This window comes from Charadrius vociferus, unplaced genomic scaffold (assembly GCF_000708025.1).
Source record: "Charadrius vociferus isolate BGI_N301 unplaced genomic scaffold, ASM70802v2 scaffold561, whole genome shotgun sequence".
In the NCBI taxonomy this organism is placed as follows: domain Eukaryota; kingdom Metazoa; phylum Chordata; class Aves; order Charadriiformes; family Charadriidae; genus Charadrius; species Charadrius vociferus.
In genome coordinates this window covers 136,577-141,072 of record NW_009646848.1, presented here as the reverse complement: position 1 = coordinate 141,072, position 4,496 = coordinate 136,577, and positions in this window count along the sequence as shown.

Below are 4,496 nucleotides of genomic sequence, written 5' to 3'. Positions count from 1 at the left end.
GGGGTCTCATGAGAGCGGAGTAGAGGGGTAGAATCACCTCCCTCGACCTGCTGGCCACTTGCAACACCACATTGCACCCAGGCACTCTGTTGTCCAAGGCCTGGAGTGTATCCACTTTCAGGGGCTCTCTCTGTTCTGAAGGCTCTAGTACGTCAGAGTAGTTACTGCAGGCAGTGCCTTGGAATGTGTCCTATTGTACAGAGTCCATTGCTGCACAACTCTTAGAGAGTCTTACGCTGTCTTGAGCAGAGGTTTTAGCCCTCTTTGCATCCTCTTAGAATTGTAGAGTATCTCAAGTTGGACGGGACTCATAAGGATCATCAAGTCCAAATCCCTGCTCCTTGCAGGACTACCTAAATCTAAATCATATGATTAAGAGCGTCATCCAGATGCTCCTTGAACTCTGACAGGCTTGCTGCCATGACCACTTCCCTGGGCAGCCTGCTACAGTGACCAACCACCCTCTCAGGGAAGAACCTTTTTCTATATATCCAAGCTGAACTTCTCCTGACGCAGCTTCATTCCATTTCCTCGTGTCCTATCACTGGTCACCAAAGAGAGATCAGCACCTCTCCCCTCTGCTGCCCCCCTTGAGGCAGTTGGAGACTGTGATGAGGTCAGCCCTCAGCCTTCTCTTCTCCAAGCTGAACAAGCCAAGTGACCTCAGCTGCTCCTTTTAAGTCTTGCTCTTGAGGCCTTTCACCATCTTGGTCGCCCTCCTCTGGACACACTCTAATAGTCTGATGTCCTTCTTATACTGATGCACCCAGAACTGCACACAGTACTTGAGGTGGGGCCGCAGCATTGCAGTGTAGAGTGGGACAATCCCCTCCCTCGACCAGCTAGCTATGCTGTGCTTGATGCACCCCAGGACACGGTTGGCCCTTTTGTCTGCCAGGGCACACTGTTGACTCATATTCAACTTGCCATTAACCCAAACCTGAGGTCCTAGTCACGTTGTCACTCTTGCTCTGAGCACTTTTAAGCAACACAAAAGGAACAACAGTAAGAATGCAGGAGAGTCAGGTTAAGAAAGATCATCTAACACATCTAACAGCTCCTTGAACAACAAATCAAGATGATGTAGGCTTTCAAGGAAAGAATGCAGAATGATTCCTTCTACAGCTTCCTCCACACCTCAAGACCAATGCCATATTTAAGATATACAGCCATTGCCTCCAGATGTGATGCTCTGTAATAAGTAGAATATTTCCTCATGCTCTTTTCTTGCCTCTTGGCAACTGTATTTGTGTGCGTACAAGTTTGTGGATAACAAAGGCTTCACATGCATCCTACTATTTCCTTTATGCTGCAATATTCATGCCCATCACAAAATCTGAAAGTTTTCTGCAAAGTGACAAAACACTGTCTATCTTTTTTGTTTTTTTTTTTTCCTGTGGCACAGTCATTGTATTGTTATGGGGTTTTTTTGGCACAGAATGTTTATATTTTATTCCTTCTTTGGTTGTTCTGTTTGTTTTCTGCTTACTTTCAGTTAATGCCGGCAGAACTATACTTCATTACCATTTACATTATCATTCAATTGCATGAATGCATCATTACATTGATTATTAAAAATTAATCTACTATGAAATGGTAAATACCGAAGACTCACCCACTTTTCCCTCTAAGAGAATGTATAATGGCAGTTTACCTTCCTTGTCTTATCCTAGTTGATACATTCAAGGGCAGAGAGCAGCTATTCAGAGGGACATAGACAAGCTGGAGGAATGGGCTCAGAAGAACCTTATGAAATTGAATAAGGACAAAAGCAAAGTTCTGCACCTGGGAAGAAATAACCCCTGGCAACAATACAGGTTAGGAAATGACTAGCTGGCGAACAGCTCTTCTGAAAAAGAGTTGTGATACCGGTGGATGGAAAGCTGGATGTGAGCCGGCAGTGTGCCCTGGAGGCAGCGTAGGCCAACTGCATCCTTGGCTGTAAAATAGCAGGATCCTACCCAGTAGTTCAAAGGAAAGGATAACTAGCATTTGTTAAACCCCATCTAGAATACTGCATCCAGTTTTGGGCCCGTAAGTACAAGAAAGGCACTGATCAACTGAAGCAAGTTCAGCAGAGGGCCACCAAGACAGTCACTGGCTGGAGCACTTGTCTTGAGAGGAGAAACTGATGAACCTGGACTTGTTTAGCCTGAAGAAGAGAAGGCTTGGATGGGAGGAGCTAACTGCAATCTTCCAATACTTACAGAGGTTATCAAGAAGACCAGGCCAGGCTCTGCACAGTGGTGCATGGTGGTAGGACAAGAGACAGAAGGCTTAAGCTGTAATGAGAGGTACTGAATGGATATAGGGAAAAATTCTTCACCATGATGACAGTCAAGCATCAAGCATTGACAAAGGTTAGCCAGAGAGGTTGCACAGTCTCTATCCTTGTAGGTTTTAAAGACCTGACTGGATAGAACCCTGAACAAAATTACTTGATCTGATAGCTGAACCTGCTTTAAGCAGGAGGTTGGGCCAGATGACCAAGGGTCATTCCAACCTGAATCCTCTTTTAATCCCCTGTCTGATCCAATTAAAGAGGCTTTATGTTAGGGTACTGACTGTAATTTCCCTCTACTTGAGCTGATTTTTAGCAGCTTGGAGACACTTTGCCTGTTATTTCCCTATCCAGGGAAAGGCATCAGAAGGAAGACTGGGGGAGCTCACCTCACACACTTACAGTGAAAGGACAAGAGGCAACGTGCACAGGTTGCAACATGGGAAACTATGGATGGACAAAAGGAAAAAAACCTTTTTGCCTCTGAAAACAGTTCAGCAGACATGCCTGGAGAAAAAAAAAGTTGTCTGGATGAGGAATTGAGCAACCTAATCTAGATTTTGTTAGACCTGCTTTGGTAAAGACACTGGATTAAAGAATTTCATGGGTCCTTTCAAACCTAGATCCTTCTATGATCCTCTGATTCATGTACCAGGCAGTACCTGGGAGTTTTCTCTTTCACTTCCATTTGACCATTGCCTGCAAAAATGTGTTTGTAACTCAGGTCACATGGCCAAACCATTCCAGTTTCTGCCTTTTTGCTGCTTGAAGTAGAGGGTCATAAGAATCAATTAATGCAATTATGTCTTCTCCAGATAGACTGTTAGTCTGCACACTGTACATAAGATATCCACAGAAATCTTTGGATTTTAAAGGTCTTTAAGTTGTTGTTGCTATGAAGAGTCTGACATTAGCATGTAGCTTCTTGAGAATACAGTCATTCTGACAAGCTATATTTTCACTGTGACTAAGATATTCTTATCTCAAAAGAGAGGCTTATGCTCCATTATTAATTATCAGCCTGAACATACAAAGAAAGGGAAGAAGTATACACAAAAATCTCAACTTTAACTCATACTTCAAGGCATAGCAGCAAAACCTCTTTAAAACTTTTGGCTGCTAGACAGCTGTGTGTTGCACTACTGTAACTTCAGATATACTTAGGCGAATTCTGCAACAAGCCTGACCATTTCTGAAAAAACACACAACAGGCAGTAATAATAATAGGAATAGATGATTCAAAGAGGCCCATGTTAGACATAAAGCATTGCCAGCATCTTTTCAAGCAAAAAAAAGATGGTCAACAGACATTCTGCAACAGCTAAGGCAGCAACAGAATCCTCTCTTACTTCTATCCTGTGTATAGATTCATAAAGCAAGGCAGCACAGGCAAGGATATGTCCCCACCATCTTCATGTGCTTTCCAACAATGTCAATACAAAAATCATGACTGGAGAAAGATGTCCCTACTTCCAGAAAACTTCTTAATTCCAGAAGCATCACATTCATGCCAGTGGAATACCTCCAGTGATTCATCACAGGTGGCTTAACTTTTTCACTCAGAAAAATAACATTTTCTAATGCTGTACTCAGAGGCAAGGTCAGCACAGCCAGAATCTGGACACACGTCCTACCTGACATTCCCTCAGAATTTGAGAAACTCATCAATCCACCTGTATTGTTTTTGGCATGCTACTCAGGAAAAAATCCCTCACAGCAGGATGCGCTGTAATAGCTTTGCACACCTTTATGAGGACTACAGGCCAGTCAGCCTCACCTCCATCCCTGGAAAGATGATGGAACGGCTCGTTCTGGGCGTCATCTCAAAACATGTGGAGGAAAAGAAGGTTATCAGAAGTAGTCAACATGGATTCACCAAGGGGAAGTCATGTCTGACTAATCTGATAGCCTTCTACAATGCGTCTGTGACTGATGGGGGGCTGAGGGGAAAGCAGTGGATGTTGTCTACCTTGACTTCAGCAAGGCTTTAGACACTGTCTCCCGCATCATCCTCACAGGCAAGCTTCGGAAGCGTGGGTTAGATGAATGGGCAGTGGCGTGGATTGAACAGTGGCTGGCAGATAGAGCGCAGAGAGTGGTGATTAGTGGTGCAGAGTCTAGCTGGAGGTCAGTAATGAGTGGTGTCCCTCAGGGGTCAGTACTGGGTCCAGTCCTGTTCAGTATATTCATCAATGACCTGGATGAAGGGATAGAG